Source organism: Triticum urartu, chromosome 1, assembly GCF_003073215.2.
Source record: "Triticum urartu cultivar G1812 chromosome 1, Tu2.1, whole genome shotgun sequence".
NCBI lineage: Eukaryota > Viridiplantae > Streptophyta > Magnoliopsida > Poales > Poaceae > Triticum > Triticum urartu.
In genome coordinates this window covers 395,081,870-395,100,366 of record NC_053022.1, presented here as the reverse complement: position 1 = coordinate 395,100,366, position 18,497 = coordinate 395,081,870, and positions in this window count along the sequence as shown.

The window sequence follows — 18,497 nt, the reverse complement described above, 5'->3', positions numbered from 1 at the left end:
GCTTTCGATTATGGAAGATATCGGCCTGCCGTCAGGGCGCCAGGGAAGCCTGGGCGATGGTGAAGACACGTTACACGAAGGCTGACCCGAACCGCATGGCCGAAGTCGGACCTGTGGGGCCCGATGGGAAGGAGATCCCTGTGAGCTTAGTGTACGGCCAAGTAGAATTGGCCGCAAAGTATTCCCAACAGGACTGTAGACTAGACAGCCTGTTGGATGGTATTGAAGAGGAATTCAACCAGTCAAATTGACTATGTAATTTTAAAGTGACATGTATAATGCCTTCTAGCCGGATTGTAGATCGTTTGTCGTGGCGGACCTTTTCGCTTCAACCTCGGGACCCGACAGTCTGGAGTGTATCCGAATACCCTCTCGGTTATGTAAGAATCGGGGCATGCGTGGAGACCAGGCGTAGGGGTCATTAGTGCTTTATCAGACAAGTGCCCAACTAGTTGTGTTATATTACATGGGTAGTAAGAAACATCTTCCAGGGAGAATAGTTCCGTTAAGGGCTCCTTTCCCTGGGTAAGCATGCCCTAAAGTGCATGTCCGGACTGCGATAAGAAGCACAGAAAAATCATCTGGGGGCAGATATGAATAATAAAAGTCATATTTTGTTCACCGACCGAATATTCCCTTAAGAACGCTAGCTTTCGGCTTCACCCAGTCTGAGGTACACGTCTGGATGACCCAGCGGTAACAATAGCAGAGGTGCTCCCCTTATGCCCTAGCCGAATTAACGGGAACGTAGGGCATAAATACAAGAGCCAGGCAACCCAGCTTGGCCAAAACTTAAGTCATATCGATGCATATAATGGTGAAAAAAGGTACATGCGGAAGTATAACACATGTGTTGGGCGTGAGGCCCAGGAAAATAACTTAAGCTTCTGTGAAAGAAGCCCCTAGGTATGAAGAGTGCGGCTAGCGCATCTGTAATGTGCGGGTGAGGCACAAGGTGACCCTTGCAGGCCTAGAGAAATAAAAGAAAGAAAGGGAAACAAGACAGATGATGCATATGCGGAAAATGGACAAAGAGAGGGGACTAACATAGAGTCCGGCGCTAAGCATAGAATCTTCGAAGCCTGGCTGCGTTCCATGGGTTCGGCTTGAGTCGACTAGTCGATGCATCCCGCAGTCGGTATGCTCCGCCGGTCAGAACTTGGTCGATAATGAAGGGACCTTCCCATTTGGGCTCGAGCTTGTTCTTTTTCTTATCCGGCAGCCGTAGAACTAGTTCGCCAACGTTATAAGTTTTGGCCCGTACTTCTCTGCTTTGGTATCTGCGAGCCTGTTGCTGGTAAAATGCGGAACGGGCTTTGGCTATGTCGCGCTCTTCCTCCAAGGTGTCCAGACTGTCCTGCCGATCGAGCTCGGCTTCTCTTTCTTCGTACATGCGCACTCGAGGTGAGTCATGAATTATGTCACAGGGCAGGACTACCTCTGTGCCGTACACCATAAAAACGGTGTATATCCGGTACTACAATTCGGCGTGGTCCGCAGCCCCCAGAGTACGGAGTCGAGCTCCTCTACCCAGTGCGTGTCAGACTCCGTTAAGGAGCGCACTAATCTGGGTTTAATGCCGCTCATTATAAGACCATTTGCTCGTTCGACTTGACCGTTGGTTTGTGGGTGATAGACTGAAGCATAATCGAGCTTGATGCCCATTTTGCTGCACCAGAGTTTTACCTCGTCGACCGTGAAGTTTGTGCTGTTATCAGTGATGATGCTATGGGGGACGCCGTAACGGTGTACAACCCCGGATATGAAATCTATCACCGGTCCGAATTCGGCTGTTTTAACCGGTTTAGCCTCTATCCATTTGGTGAATTTATCCACCATGACCAATAAGTATTTTTTCTTGTGGGTTCCCCCTTTAAGGGGTCCAACCATGTCAAGCCCCCAGACTGTGAAGGGCCATGTAATGGGGATTGTTTGGAGGGCGGTGGGTGGCATGTGTCTTTGATTTGCAAAGAGCTGGCAACCGGCGCAATGTTGGACCAAGTCCTGTGCATCTGCCCGGGCCGTTGGCCAATAGAATCCTGTATGGAAGGCCTTGCTTACAAGAGCTCGGGCTGCGACGTGATGACCGCTGAGTCCAGCGTGAATTTCTGCCAAAAGGTTCCGCCCTTCCTCTTCGGAGATGCACCTTTGAAGGACTCCGGTAGCACTTTTTTGTACAATTCTCCCTCATGGACCCTGTAGGCCTTGGATCGCCGCACTATGCAGTGTGCCTCATTTTGGTCCTCCAGAAGTTCCTGCCTAGTTAGGTAGGCCAGGAATGGTTCTGTCCACGGGGAAATAATGGCCATTATTTCGTGGGCTGAATGTGTTATTTCGGTGGCGGAGCCTCCGATTGTGTCAGAGAGTTCGGTATCGGGTATTTTGGCCGGGTCCGGACTGTTGTTACCGGTGTCCCCTTCCCATGCTACGGATGGCTTGAAGAGCCGTTCCAGAAATATGTTGGGAGGGACCGCATCGCATTTTGCGCCAATGCGGGCGAGGATATCCGCCGCCTGATTGTTTTCCCGAGCCACATGGTGAAATTCGAGCCCCTCGAACCGAGCTGACATCTTTAGGACGGCATTGCGATAAGCTGCCATTTTCGGATCCTTGGCATCGAAGTCTCCATTTATTTGGGATATCGCGAGGTTCGAATCCCCGTGCACCTCTAGGCGTTGAATGCCCATGGATACTGCCATCCGGAGACCATGTAGAAGGGCCTCATATTCGGCTGCGTTGTTGGAGTCCATATACATTATCTGTAGTACGTATGGAACGGTATCTCCTGTTGGGGACGTCAAGACGACACCAGCCCCTAGACCAGCCAACATTTTGGAGCCGTCGAAGTGCATGATCCAGTTTGAATATGTGCCGAGTTCGGCTTCCGTCCACTCAGCGACGAAGTCAGCTAAAACTTGCGACTTAATAGCTCGCCGTGGCTTGTAAGTTATGTCAAACGGGAGGAACTCAATGGCCCATTTGGCAATCCAGCCCGTCGCGTCGCGGTTGTTTATAATATCGTTGAGTGGTACTTCCGATGCTACCGTTATGGAACACTCTTGAAAGTAGTGTTGCGGCTTCCGGGATGCCATAAATACTGCGTACGCTATCTTTTGATAATGCGGGTACCGTGATTTGCATGGAGTAAGGACAGTGGACACATAGTAAACCGGCTTTTGAAGGGGAATTTGTGTCCGTCCACTTCTCGCTCGACGACGAGCACTGCGCTTACTACTTGATGAGTTGCCACAATGTATAATAGCATTGGTTCGCCAGTGTTTGGCACGGCCAGGACTGGGTTTGTTGCCAATATGGCTTTTATTTTGTTGAGTCCGGCCGAGGCGGCATCCTTCCACTCGAAGTGTTCGGTGCGCCGGAGGAGGCGATAAAGGGGTAATGCTTTTTCTCCCAAGCGGGAGATAAAGCGGCTTAGAGCCGCTATGCATCCGTTCAATTTTTGTATTTGTTTGAGGTCTGTTGGGGTAGCCAACTGTGACAACACTCGGATTTTGGCCGGATTTGCTTCAATACCTCTACTGGAGACAATGAATCCCAGGAGCTTTCCGGCCGGTATGCCGAAAACGCATTTTTCCGGATTGAACTTGATGTCATATGTTCGGAGGTTGTCGAATGTGAGCCTCAGGTCGTCTACTAGAGTTTCGACAGGCTTGGTTTTAACGACCACGTCATCCACGTATGCCTCCACTGTTTTGCCGATCTGGTTTGCCAGACATGTCTGAATCATGCGCTGATATGTTGCGCCAGCGTTTTTGAGCCCGAAGGGCATTGTGTTGAAGCAGAATGGGCCGTATGGTGTGATGAATGCCGTTGCGGCTTGGTCTGGCTCCGCCATTTTAATTTGATGGTAGCCGGAGTATGCATCGAGGAAACACAATGAATCGTGTCCTGCGGTAGCGTCGATGATTTGATCGATGCGGGGGAGGGGGAAGGGATCCTTTGGGCAGGCCTTGTTAAGGTCCTTAAAATCGACGCACAAGCACCAGGATTTGTCCTTCTTTGATACCACCACCAGGTTTGCTAGCCAGTCCGGATGTTTTATATCTCTGATGAATCTGGCCTCCAATAGCTTGGCTAGTTCCTCTCCCATGGCTTGTCTCTTAGGCTCAGAGAAACATCGAAGAGCCTGCTTGACTGGCTTGAATCCTTTTAGGATATTTAGGCTGTGCTCAGCCAGCCTGCGTGGGATTACTGGCATGTCTGAAGGGTGCCAGGAAAAAATGTCCCAGTTCTCGCGTAGGAACTCTCGCAGTGCGGCGTCGACATCAGGGTTTAATTGTGCCCTGATGGAAGTTGTTTTTGTAGGGTCCATTGGATGGACTTGGAATTTGACTATTTCATCCACCGGTTTAAAGGAGGTGGACTTGGATCTTTTATCAAGTATCACATCGTCCCTGTTCACCGTGGAGCGCAGCGTAGTTAGTTCCTCGGCTGCTAGGGCTTCGGATAGTGCCTCGAGGGCCAGTGCGGCTGTCTTATTTTCGGCGCGGAGTGCTATGTCCGAATCACTAGCAAGAGTGATGATTCCATTGGGCCCGGGCATTTTGAGCTTCATGTACCCGTAATGGGGTATGGCTTGGAAGATTGTGAACGCCTCCCACCCTAGTAGAGCATAGTATCCGCTGCTGAACGAGGCCACTTGGAATGTAATTTCTTCGGACCTGTAATTATCCGGCGTGCCGAATACCACATCTAGTGTGATTTTCCCAGCACAGCGTGCTTCCCGACTGGGGATGATTCCTCTAAAGGTTGTGCTACTTTTCTCAATGCGGCTCCAGTCTATTTCCATCTTTTGAAGAGTTTCCTCATAGATGAGGTTTAATCCGCTGCCGCCGTCCATGAGTACCTTGGTGAGTCAAAAGCCGTCCACGATTGGACTGAGGACCAGTGCGGCTGGTGCTCGGTCTGTTCGGAATTTGGGTTCGTCACTGGCATTGAAGGTAATAGCCGTGTCACTCCAAGGATTTATCTCTGCTATGTGGCAGATTTCGGCCATGCTGTGGAGTGTTTGCCTGCGTCTATTATTTGACGCGAAGGTCTCAAAGACCGTTAACACCGTATTGTTGTCCACGGGATGGTGCTCGGTGGTTTTTGGGAGGAGTAGATCCTCACCACTTTTGGCCACCTGCCGGAGTATCCAACATGCTCTAAGGCTGTGTGTTGGTATTGCATCCGCTGTACTATGAATTTTGCAGGGTCCGTTGAGCCATCCCTCCTGTACGGTTCCTTGCCCCGTAGAGGGCTTTTGCCTTTTGGTAGTTAACCCAGGTGTATTGTGATAATGCACCCTTTTATTTCGGACCGGGTTTGTATTCAGGGCCGGATTATCCCAAAATTTTCTTTCGGTTTTCCAGGCACTTTCCATCGCACAGTACTTTCGTGCTATGGACACCAAGTCGACAAAGCATGTAATTTCATGGTGACTTATGGCGTTGAGGATTCCCTTGTCTGTGCAATTATTGCAGAAGAATGAAATTGCGTCTTCCTCGCGGCAGTCCTTTATCCTGTTCATGACCAGGAGGAAACTGGCCCAGTAACGGTGTACTGCTTCTTTGGGCTCTTGCCTAATTTGGGATAGATCGCGTATGTTTGGGTGGGCGGGTGGGATTGAATCTGAATCCTTACCCAATCCGAGACTCAGGGGCCAAGGGGTTTCTGAACTCGAAAGTTTGGATTCTTGGATGTTTTCTGATAAATCTAGCCCACTGCCTGATTCTAGGTTCAGGCCTTGAGTGACGTCCTCCCCTCCGCGGGTATCCGGCTTGGAGGGATCGGGTATCCAGACATAACTAGTCCTTAAGATAGATGAAGGGTTGCCGCATTGTTCCTCCACCACTGCAACGTGATGGGTGACCTGGGGAGAGTTGATCTCTCTCAGATCGGGTTTAGGCCCAATCTGATCGTAGTCTGTAGCGACTCCCAGGGCGGCGATGCGATCCAAGAGCTCGTTCAGGGAAGAGAGATCCATTGGATCTAACTGCTCGGCGAGTTCCGAGTTGACGTGAAGATTGCTTTTGATGACCCGAGAAGTCATCGTCGGCACAGCGGCCGAACAAGTGGTCATAAGAAAACCACCTAGCCGGAGAGTTTGGCCGATAGCCAAAGCTCCCTCAGCAATAGTGCCGTCTTTAAAGACGGTATGAGACATCCTTCCTGGTGGCGACGGCACAGCGGAACTCTCAATGAAAGCACCATTGTCGGTGTCAAAACCGGCAGATCTCGGGTAGGGGGTCCCGAACTGTGCGTCTAGGCCGGATGGTAATAGGAGGCAGGGGACACGAAGATTTACCCAGGTTCGGGCCCTCTTGATGGAGGTAAAACCCTACGTCCTGCTTGATTAATATTGATGATATGGGTAGTACAAGAGTAGATCTACCACAAGATCAGAGAGGCTAAACCCTAGAGGCTAGCCTATGGTATGATTGTATGTTATGATTGTTGTCCTACGGACTAAAACCCTTCGGTTTATATAGACACCGGAGAGGGTTAGGGTTACACAAGGTCGGTTACAAAGAAGGAGATATCCATATCTGTATTGCCTAGCTTGCCTTCCACGCCAAGTAGAGTCCCATCCGGACACGAGACAAAGTCTTCAATCTTGTATCTTCATAGTCTAACAGTCCGGCCAATGGAGATAGTCCGGCTATCCGGAGACCCCCTAATCCAGGACTCCCTCACTAGTACTTAAGAAGAATGACACTTGGCGTATGTGTGTGGATTACACAGACTTGAACAAGGCTTGTCCAGCTGATCCCTTTGCTCTTGCTCGTATTGATCAAATCATTGATGCTACGGTGGGCTGTGAGCGTTTGAGCTTTCGGGATGCTTATTCTAGTTATCATCATATCAAAATGGCAGTTAAGGACCAGGAGAAGACAGCTTTTATAACTCCTTTTGGAGCCTTCTGCTATGTATCTATGCCTTTTTCGGTCAAGAGTGCCCAGGCGACTTATCAGCGCTGTGTGCAGAATTGTCTTCATGACCAGATTGGGCGCAATGTTCATGCTTATGTGGATGATATTGTGGTGAAGTCTAGAAGGGAGGAGACGTTGATAGCTGACTTGAAGGAAACCTTTGATAATCTTCGGGTCTAAAATATGATGCTTAATCCGGCCAAGTGTGTTTTTGGTGTTTCGATAGGCAAGCTCTTGGGTTTTCTAGTGTCTAACAGGGGTATTGAAGCTAATCCGGAAAAGATCAAAGCTATTACGTCTCTGGCTAAACCGGCGTGTATTAACAATGTTCAACGTCTGGCGGGCCATATTGCAGCATTGAGCCGGTTTATCAGCCGTTTGGGAGAGAAAGCAATCCCTCTATATCAGATGATGAAAAAGACAGATACTTTTGTCTGGAGTGATGTTGCTAATGCGGCGTTTGAGGACTTGAAAAAGAAATTAGCTGAGCCACCTATCCTTACTGCTCCGGTCGATAAAGAGCCGTTGTTGTTATATGTGGCTGCTAATGCGCGGGCTGTTAGTGTGGCCATTGTGGTGGAGCGCAAGGAAGCTGGGAAGGAGTATCCGGTTCAACGACCGGTTTATTATATCAGTGAGGTACTTATCGAGTCTAAGCAGAGGTACCCACATTGGTAGAAGCTGGTGTATGGAGTTTTTATTGCAAGCCGGAAGCTCAACCAGTATTTTCAAGGTCATCCCATCACGGTGGTCAGTTCTACCCCTTTGGGAGATATAATCCAGAACAGGGAGGCAACTGGCCGAGTTGCCAAGTGGGCTATTGAGCTTGGATCTCACGAGTTAAAATATGTGCCTCGTACGGCAATCAAGTCCCAAGCGTTGGTGAATTTTATCAATGACTGGACAGAGTTCCAGGCACCGGAAGAAAATCCGGATCATACTTATTGGACTATTCATTTTGATGGGTCCAGGCAATTGGAGGGCTCGGGGGCTGGAGTCGTGTTAACTTCCCCACGAGGTGATAAGTTTTGTTATGTTCTCCGTTTAATGTTCCCTTGCACTAACAATGCGGCTGAATATGAGGCTTTACTCCATGGTCTTTGAATGGCTAAGGAGATGAATCTAAGCCGGGTTAAATGCTTTGGTGACTCGGACCTGGTGGCTCAGCAAGTATCTAGTACTTGGGATTCCAAGGACCCACTCGTGGCAGCGTATCGTCGAGAAGTAGATATTGTTGCAGGTCACTTCAAGGGTTATCAGGTTGACCATGTGGACCGGCGAAAGAATGAAGCGGCGGACGCTTTAAGACGTTTGGGTTCCCAACATAAACCGGTTCCACCCAATGTTTTTCTGGATGTTTTGCATAACCCGTCGATCAAGCTACCTACAGAGGAGGATTTGGTTGTTCCTAACCCGGAGGCTTAGTTAGTGGCATCTCTTCATGTTATCCCGGATTGGATGGTCCCATATTTGGCGTATATGAACCAGGGCGAGTTATCGGAGGATGAAACTTTGGCCAGGCAGATAATCCGGCGATCCAAGTCAATGACCATTATCAATGGGGAATTGCATCATTGCAATGTAACAGGGGTGTTTCAGCGTTGCGTATCCCCTGAAGAAGGCTGTGAGATTTTGCGTGAGATCCACGAAGGAGATTGTGGTCACCATGCCGGTTCAAAGTCCTTGGTAGCTAAAGCTTTTCGCCACGGCTTCTATTGGTTGACGGCTCATGCTGATGTTGAGGACTTGGTCAAAATGTGTGATGGTTGTTAGAAGTTTTCACGCCGAGCTCATGTTCCGGCTCAAGAATTGAGGATGATTCCAATCACTTGGCCGTTTGCAACTTGGGGGCTGGATATGGTTGGGACCTTTAAGAGGTCCAAGGATAAGAAGACCCACCTTTTGGTGGCGGTTGATAAGTTCACTAAGTGGGTGGAGGCAAAGCCAGTCAGTAAGTGTGATGCAGCCACAGCTGTTCAATTCATCAAGAATGTGATTTTCCGGTTTGGTTTTCCACATAGCATCATAATTGATAATGGCACCAATCTGTCCAAGAGTGCTATGGAAGAATTTTGTCAACGTGAGCACATCCGGCTTGATGTGTCATCAGTGGCTCACCCCCAATCTAATGGTCAAGCGAAGAGAGCCAATCAAGAGATCCTAAGAGGCATCAAGCCCCGGCTTATGGTTCCTTTAAAGCGGACACCGGGTTGTTGGGTGGAGGAGTTACCTTGTGTGTTATGGAGCATCAATACTACACCCAACAGATCTACGGGTTATACACCTTTCTTCATGGTTTACGGATCAGAGGCGGTCCTCCCTAGTGACATCCGTCATGACTCACCCCGTCTGGCGGCTTATGTTGAAGCTGACAATGAGCAGGCACGTCAGGAAGCACTTGACCTGTTAGATGAGGAGCGTGATATTGCAGCGGCGCGTTCGGCGATTTATCAGCAAGATCTGCATCGTTATCATAGTCGTCGGGTTAAAACCAGAACGTTTCAAGAAGGGGATCTGGTGCTCTGGCTCATCCAGGATCAGACTGATATGCACAAGTTATCCCCGCCTTGGGAAGGACTTTTCGTGGTCAGCAAGAATCTGCACAACGGGTCATACTACCTTATCAATGTTCGAGAGCACAAAGACTCACGTAAATCGGAGGAGGAGACCCACCGGCCATGGAATATAGCTCATCTTCGGCCTTACTACAACTGAGCCATAGGCTCCTCTTATGTACATATTAGTGACAATGTATATATTATAATGATCAATATAATAAACCGGCATCCCTGCTAAAGCGGGGCCTCTGCTGTTATTCCTTGAAAGGTTTTTGGTTACATGGGGGCTTCTATTTATAAAGCGGAGTTCTAATTACCCATTGACCTGGCTCATAAGCCACACATAAAAAACACTTGGGGGCTTGCCACCCAAGGTCAAAAGGAGCCAAAGAGAGTCTGTTGCAAAGCACAACTCAAACATAGGCACCCATTGAGCACAGCTCAAAATATTACTAGGGGGCTCTTTGCTTCTACAAGAACCAAGAGTCTATAACCTTGTAATAGGCTATAAAAGCTAGGCTTGGAAGCTAGGTGTATTCACCTAAAACCCCGGGTTATCCTGCCTTTTTAAGTAAGCCACTCTGTCCAGGTAATCCTGGTAGACACGTCGAACGTTTGACAAGTCAATCTTATAAAGACCCTGAACTTGTCATAGTTAAAATGACAATTGGTTGATGTGAGTTCCATCTTATAAAGGCTTTGTAAAATGGTTTAACTCAGTGGCCTGGCAGCCCATGAAAAGCCTCGCCCTTTTTATATATTTTCTTCTGAAATCTCTCTTTTTGATATTTCTTTTGATGAGTTTTATATTAAACCGGTGTTGATTGACCCGATCTGGCTGTTGACTATAAGTCGGCCAAACAAATTGAGAATATTGCTGGTATCTATTGACCCGGCTTCGCTGTCGATTATAAGTCATCAGTGTACAATCAGATATAAACCGGTGTTGATTGACCCGGTCTGACTTTGACTACATGTCGCCAGTATGATATACGAATAAACTGGTGTTTATTACAACCCGGTACGGCTTTACTGTAAATCGGTAAAACTGGGAGGAGTTATCAGTACTCAAGATTTGGGTTATCACCCTTACTACAGAAAGTTGGTTAGCCAATGATGTGATTCAATGTCACATGTATGATATATTTCATATTTGATTGTCATTCAATACAGCCTGGTTATAAACCTGGATTATATGTAGGGCATTTTGACCCGTCCGGCGATAAACCGCCAGGACACTTTTTCAAATTGTTATATGCAGAAACAGGGCAAATAAAGCTTCTAAGGATCATAAGCAGACATAACATAAATCACAGCGGATTAACAACATCATGCAAAATGAATATGCACGATGGCATAGCAGACCAAGTGTTTAAACTAGCCTATTACAAGGCATTTTGATGCCCAAAAGGACAATTGTTTTCAGCAAGTATTGCAGTATGCAGAAGATTAAACCGGCCTCCGGATCATGACTCTTCGCCAGGCTGGCTTGACGGTTGTGGATCATCCTACACCGGTTCACCCTCCTCCTCTCTACCCAGCAGCTGGAAATCAATGGTGGTCCAGTCGATTCCAGTTAGGGCCTTGAATACAGCTTCGTCGCTTATAAGGGTGGAGGGGTCAACACCAGGAGTGTAGGTATGCTTACGAATTGGTGGGCTAAGATTCTACACATCATGAGTTGGCGCAACAAGTCGTTTGTTATCAGCATCATAAACCGGCTGATAGTGAGAAAGATCTGTTTCTTTGGCCAATTTGCTCGGTTATGGGCGCATTTCCTTTGTCAAAGCTCGAAGGTCGTCATTATCAAACTCTGACCCGTCTGCCTTTATGCTCGGATAGCCGCGTCCTATGTCAGCCGAGTCAAGATCTGGTATCCAGGCTTTAGCCCGGATTAGCGCAGTCAGAGCATCTGCCCTTGCAGCTGATCTTTTCAACTCGTCCAACCGGGCAGGCAGCATTGACAGCTTTTCTAATGTTTCCTTGATCAGGTTTGGGGCGGTTTGTTATGAGCGGCAGTGCAAATGATCCGCTGTGCGCCGGTATATAATTGCTCTATAAGAGTATAGGTAGCCTTCAGCTTCTTCTGCATATCAGAGTCCAGATGGGTAATGCGAGATCCTGCATCATTGAACATATTGATAAACCGGCAGTTTATGGGATAATACATGTTGAAGCTTACCGTAAGGGTACTTACTAAACACAGTAGTGGTCATGGCACTGATTTGCCGCTTCAAACCAGTCAGTTCTTCTGCTACCGGTTTAAGAGTTGTTTCAGCATCCTCCGCCCGCTTTAGCAGAGCTGCTTTTTCAGTGTCCCATCCTGCCCGTTCGCCTTTAAAGCCTTCTTTTAGTTTCTCCATGGTTGTTAAAGCGCTAGTCAATTCTTCTTTGGCCTTGGAAGTTTCTGCTTGCTGGGACTTAATGTTTTCCTGAAGGTCGGTGATTTGGGATTCTTTTTGGCTCAGATCAGCCTGGAAGAGACGGTTAACAAGTTAGTAGTGCATATTTAAAGTCCCAAGCATATAACAGGCTATACACTTGGCACTTGGGGGCTAATGCATATGGCTTTTATCAACTGACATTTTAAGTCCCAAGCACATAACAAGTTATACACTTGGCACTTGGAGGCTAATGTATATTTGCTCCAGTCAAAGTTATGGATTTTTTCTTCCTCAATCGGTTTACAAAGATGGTTCTCAAGAATTTTGGAAGCTTCATGACAGACAGGTACCGATTCATCCTAAAGGTGTAAACCGGCCCCTAGGAACTACATAAGCAAAAATTGCAAGATTCATACTTTAAAGTCCTGGTTCATCATGAAATGATAAACCGGCCCTTGGGGGCTACACAGGCAATGTTGAAGTATTACAAAGTCCTGGTTCATGTTAATATCATAAACCGGCCCTTGGGGGCTGCTGGAGTTGATATTAGAGACTGAACAAGAGACAATTATGAAGAGTTAACAGTGTTTACCTCATATCGCTCCTTCATCGGGCCTGCTAAACTGGCTTCATAGTCGCGGCTGGTATACAGGCGGTTCAAGAAGCTGGAATGAATCTCTTGGGCATTGAGGTGGGCATAGCTGGATAAATCTGTTTTCCACTTACCCTTATCCATAGCAGAAAATTCTTCCTTGGCACTATGCTTTGATAAAGCGATAGGATTGCCAGGGGTGGTGTGGCCAACACCGGTAATCATGATATCGTTTGTGTTATCTTCAGCAGTCTTGGCTGGGCTCGGTGGTTTATCAGCCGTTTTCGCTGGGCTTGGCGGTTCAGCAGCCTGACTCATCGGATCTATCTCCACCGGTTCAACAAAAGTATCCTGAACTTGAGGTACTGAATCATCTAAGATAGCATCAACATTTGGATCCAGTGGTTCAGGGGTCTTTTCCGGTTCAGACGCCGGGTTATCATCAGTTGGTGTATTCGGTTTGGACTTTTTGCTGGCTCTGGCCTTGGCCCTGAAAGGAACAGATAAAAAGGTTAGTATAGCAAACCAGTATAAAGCGTCAAGAGTTAAGTTTAAAAGTGCTCACCCAGGAACAGTCTTGAGAGGAGGGAGTTGTGTGGCCATTTACTCGCCGGATGATGAATGAGGTGTTCCCTGATAGTTTGAGTCAGACGGATTAAGAGGTTGCCTGAAATAACCCACCTTGGGATAAGAAGTATCAGAAATATATGAGACCTCTGTTCGACGTTTCCGGGTTGGAGTGTTCGGTAAACCGGCTGAAGTAACTACTTGGCCGATGTGCCAGGTTGTGCAGAGAACTTCGTGTTGCTGCTTCTTCAAAAGAAAGTTTGGGTCCAAGTGAGCTAGAGGGTGAGAAAATCTTACTTTCTGGATTGCTTGATGGGTTTTCTGTGTTGGCAAATGATCCAAACCGGAGGAAAGAATAATTACCTATACATCATCAGCATGGCTGGCTTCGGCGTCATCCTGATAATAGTCATTGTCAATGAGGTGTATGAAAAAAGAGCCAAGAAAATCAAGTTCTACCTCTAATCCCAGATTATCCAGCTCTTCATCAACGTTTAAATTGGAGGGTTCGGCGGTTTTCTTCTTGGCATGTCTTTTAGTAACCTTGGTCTTGGGGCGAGGCGTCTTTGCCGGTTTATACCGAGGTTTCTTCTTCCAGAACGGAGCATCACCCTGCTAAAGATTGACAAAGGTTATAAGAAACAGTTAAGAATATCAGGTACAAACAGGAGTTAGGCAATTCTTACAGCTGGCGGTTTATTCAAAACGCGGAAGGGGCTTAGCCCTGTTTTGCTGCAAACAGCCACTGATTCATCCAGTATCTTTTTAACAGCCTCAGTGATTTCAGCATCAGTTAACTGAATGTCAGTGTGCCGTTGAGGGTCTTTCAAGTCCCCTGTATATTCGCACATTAAACCGGGAAGACGGCTTAAAGGCAAAATACTCCAAGATATCCAGCAATGAACAAAGTCAATTCCTGTCAAACCGTTAGCCACAAAGGCTCTGAGCTTGGCGAGTGGTGGAGCATATTTGGCAGGTTCCTTTGCAGTCAACCTTTGGGGAAATGGATGTGTGTTGGTGAGACGGTGAGGACGATAACCTAGCAGAGGATTCTCATCTTCAGGGGAAGTATCTTTGCAATAGAACCAAGTCTGGTTCCAATCCTTAGGATGACTGTGATGCTTGGCATGAGGGAAGTTGACGTCTTTCCTTTTTTGAATTGAAACGCCGCCGAGTTCAGTATTGGGTCCATTTACAAATTTGGTGCGGCGGTTTAGATAGAAAAAATCCCTGAACAATTCAACAGTCGGTTCTTCTTGCAGATAAGCCTCGCAAAGCACTTGAAAATTACAAATATTGGATACTGATTTAGGTCCAATATCTTGAGGGTGCATCTGGAAGCTAGCAAGAACATCACGGAATTTTTTTAACCCGGGAGGTTTAAAACCACGGCTCAGATGATCAAAAAACACAACTATCTCGCCATCCTTGGGTGTAGGAGGATTTTCCGGACCGGGGGCTCGCCATTGGATTTCACTCTGCTTTGGTAAAGTGCCAGTGATAACACATCCTTTCAGATCTTCTTCCTTAATCCGGGATGGAACCCAGTTATAAGCATAGAAGGTCTTGGCCATTTCTTAGACAACCTGAAGGAAGGTTTGTGCCGGTTTAAGATTCATGGTTGACAAGCATAAGGCGTTGCAGGTTAAGAAATAAAAAGGTATTCAGGCATGCAAAGTTATTAAACCGGAAGTTGATGCTATGACAAATGATAAAGCAATTGGCGGTTTACAAGGGGACTAATGGTATATGGCAGGTTATTTTCTAAAGGATAAACCGCCTATATGGACAATGAGAGTATAGATCTGAAGCCGAAAAACGACTAAGTGAGGAAGAACAAGTTTCACAGTTTCACATTAGGATTTCAGATCTACCGCATGTCAGGAAAAGAAAAATATTTAGACCTAAAGGTTGGTGCTTGAGAAGTTCATGAAGTTCCAGATCGGGTTTTTATACACAAAAGAGAAGATCTGATGGCAAAGGAAGGATTATCATTGCTACCGCATAAGAGTATATTAGGTTTGAATATATCATATAAGCCTTAGTGAAGAACAGGAGAAGAACACCATGAAGCTTCCATGAGCCCGTGCGAACCCTAAACAGATCTATGGAGGAAAGGAAGAAGAACTCACCGAAACTGTTGAACAGCGGAGAGGCGCTGCGATTTTCTGGTACGATCAGGGTGATGCAGCGGCCAAGGTCGAGGCAGAGGTGAAGGTCGACGGTGGCGGCAGCGCTCGAGTGTTGAGGCGACGTGAGGTGGAAGAAGGATGAAGAGGCAAGGGGAGAAAAGGAAAGGGACCCTTGGCCCTATTTATAAGACAAAGGGATAAGTGACAGGCACGGGAATCGATGAGCCCAAAAAATGGATATGTCCCAGAGCGGCCGCCTCAATTTTCGAAGGCTCATTAATAAAAGTAAGGTATATACGGTTTTTTAATGAACATGTGACGTCATGGCGGTTTATTATAATCCTGGAAGATGACGTCATGGCGGATTACAAGGTTTACTCGAAGGTACTGAAGAGGAAGATTTTCTAAAGTGTTGAAGATTGACATGAACAGGTTCAAATCAATCTGGGGCCTAATGTTGGAGATATAACTACTAAGTAGAAACCGTCCAGGAGGGTCGGGTTATACCTGTAATAAGTTATTCGTATTGAACCCCATGAAGACAAGGAGTATGGCGCTTTAATATAAGAGATCTAAAAGCCCAGGGCCCAGAGGCGGATTAGGGCCCGTAGACATAAACCACCATAAGGTGTGTAACTTGTGTTGTAAGATAGGAAAGAGTAGAAACCGAGCCGGACACGTTTATGAGCCGGTCGGGATTCTGTAAACCGCTGGGCGTCAACCTGTGTATATAAAGGGATGACTCGGCGGCGGTTCAAGGACCAGAAACAACAACTCGAGAGCCAGGCAAAAGCGTATTCACTCCCTGGTCATCAAAACCCTAGCAATTCCATCATAACTGGAGTAGGCTTTACCTTCACCGCAAGGGGCCAAACCAGTATAAACCCTTGCGTCCTTTGTCAGCTTTAACCCCTTTAAGCTAACTACGTTGTGATGGCTCCACGACTAAGTCCTCACACCAGGACATATGTCGTGACAATCCCACGACAATTACAGAGCTGGACACAGGTCCTTTATGTAGGAAGCTAACTTAAAATATTCAGGAGGAGGAACCCGCCTTGCAATGCCAAAGATAATTCGCGTGCCGAACCCATCGTCAATGAAGACTGGTTCAGGGGCTACTGAGGGAGTCCTGGATTAGGGGGTCCTCGGGTGTCCGGTCTATTCGATATGGGCTGGACTAGTGGACCGTGAAGATAAAGCAAAAGACTATTTCCCATGTCCGAGTAGGACTCCTATAGGCGTGGACGGCAAGTTTTGTGTCCGGATGTATTATTTCCTTCCTTTGTAAATTGACCCTGTATAACCCTAGGCCCCTCCGGTGTATATATAAACTGGAGGGTTTAGTCCGTAGAGGCTATCAGAACAACCATAGGCTAGACAGCTAGGGTTTACCATTATAATCTCGAGGTAGATCAACTCTTGTAACCCCTATACACATCAAATATAATCAAGCGGGATGTAGGGCTTTACCTCCTTTAAGAGGGCCCGAACCTGGGTAAACATTGTGTCCCTCGCGTCCCCTGTTACCATCGATCCTCAGACACACACCTTGGGACCCCCTACCCGAGATCTGCTGGTTTTGACACCGATAATGCTCAGGAAGGATAAAGGTTTGTGAGAGTGGAGGATGTCTGATCCATATTCTGTCAGGAGGAGGACTGCATGTGATTATTGTTTCCACACACGAGAGCAACATGATTTCTATGAAACTGTGCCGCTTGACAAGAAGCCAATTGTTAGTGGCATGAAATGGGTGGACTGGAAGTACATTGATGCAAATGAGGATCACTTCCCCCATGTTCATGAGAGCTTCAGGCTTGCAGGAGTTGATGCCTTTGTTGGGAAGAAGTTCACAAAGTGGAAGGATGAGATGATCATGCAATTCTACTCCACAACACATTTTTATCCAGATGGCAGAATTGTGTGGATGACCAAGGGATCCAAATACCAGCTAACCATCTCTGAATGGGTTGAACTTCTTGGTGCTCCAGAGGAAGAGGAAAATGATATTGATGTCTATGGTAAGCCGAGGGTAGATCACAATTCTATGGCTAACATGTACAAGCCCATACCCAAGAAAGATCTTGACACACATAAGCTTGGTTCTGTAAAGCATTTGCTTGCTGGTTTGGCCACCACCAACACTATCTTGAGGCACACCCTTTTGCCCAAGTCTAGAGATGACAAGATGATTTGTGGCCACTCCATCAACTTGCTATATTTGTTTGATACTCCACAAAAGTTCGAAGTAATGAGCCTTATCATTGAGACTATCAAGAGAACTGCAATCGACCAGAAGAGATCATGTGGATTTGCTCCGCACATTCAGTTGCTTATCAACTCTAAGGTTGGAACGAGCACATACTTACTTGATCGTGAGCATATTCCATTACAGCATGAGTTTGAGGATAATGTTATAGTGATGGACCCTTCACATCCTTCGTCTGCTCAAGCTCAAGAGGAAATTCAGGCAGCAGCAGCAAAATAAGCACATAAGGCCTCTACTCCCAATGCACCCATTGCCAACCTCAGGTCCAAGAATGACCAAATGACTTATCTGCTACTCCCTCCGTCCCAAAAAAAATGACTCAACTTTGTTCTAACATTGTATTGAAGTTAGTGCAAAGTCGAGTCACTTAATTTGGGACGGAGGGAGTAGAAGCTACCCCGAGGATTGAGAAAAGTGTGGCCAACCTCACCAAGAACCAGGAGAGCCCAGAGCGGATAGTCGAGACTAAGGTTCGCGATCTTGATGTGAAGATCATTGAGGTACAAACCATTGTGGAGAAGGTCAGAGATGATGTTGACACAGCTAGAGCATATGACAATGGAGATGACAGAGCTACGACTGAGAGATACCGGGCAGTATCCAGAGGACCCGGATACACCGCAGTGCCAGTTGCACACACGAGGACGACTCACTCTCCACATACTGCCACTTCTACAGTGCCACCTCCAGTCTCTACTCCACTAGTTCAGCGGACGTCAGATGAAGCCTTCGTGGATGCACTTCTCTCAATGCCATCTATGCACACTGGAGCCGCCAACCAGAGATCACCTTCAGGAGCTGTGGATCGTGCCTAGAGAGACGTATAGCTTTATACCTATTCAAACTTTTTGGTACTTGTTGCAAAAGGGAGAGAATTTGTATAGATCATTAGGCTGAGAGGGAGAGAGAGAGAGTCTCACTTTTTCTTGTTGGTTTTTTCTTGAGTTCTTGCTATTATTTTTGTTTGATTTGTGCTACTTTGTTCGTTGTGTGTGAGATACTACATTGGTTATGTGTGATTGATCATACTATGCTTCATGTGATGCTTAATGCTTATCTC